Here is a 641-nt window from a genome sequence, read left to right on the forward strand (position 1 = left end):
AGCTTTGCTAGAGTCCCTAATTAGAGGTGTCCAGGGTTCTTAAGCACACTCTTTTTGGCTTGGATCATGACTTTATTTTTACCCTTGCCTTTTGGTTTAAAGGGCTATTGGCTTTTTCTGCTTGCTTTCTCTTTTTTTTCGCACATAATCTCTCTTTTTTTTTGAATTCACTGCTTTTTCTTGCTTCAAGAATCATTTTTATGATTTTTCAAATCCTCAGTAACATGTCTCCTTTTTTCATCATTCTTTCAAGAGACAACATTCATGAATAACAAATTCAAAAGACATATACACTGTTCAAGCATACATTCAGAAGTCAAAGTATTGCCACCACATCAAAATAATTAATCTGTTATAAAATTCAAAATTCATGCAATTCTTCTCTTTTTTAATTAAGAACATTTTTCATTTAAGAAAGGTGATGGATTCATAGGACATTCATAACTTTAAGGCATAGACACTAAGACACTAATGATCATAAGACACAAACATAGATAGACATAAGCATAAAAAATTCGAAAAACAGAAAAATAAAGAACAAGGATATTAAAGAACGGGTCCACCTTAGTGATGGCGGCTTGTTCTTCCTCTTGAAGATCTTATGGAGTGCTTGAGCTCCTCAATGTCTCTTCCTTGCCTTT

This window comes from Arachis duranensis, chromosome 7, assembly GCF_000817695.3.
Source record: "Arachis duranensis cultivar V14167 chromosome 7, aradu.V14167.gnm2.J7QH, whole genome shotgun sequence".
NCBI lineage: Eukaryota > Viridiplantae > Streptophyta > Magnoliopsida > Fabales > Fabaceae > Arachis > Arachis duranensis.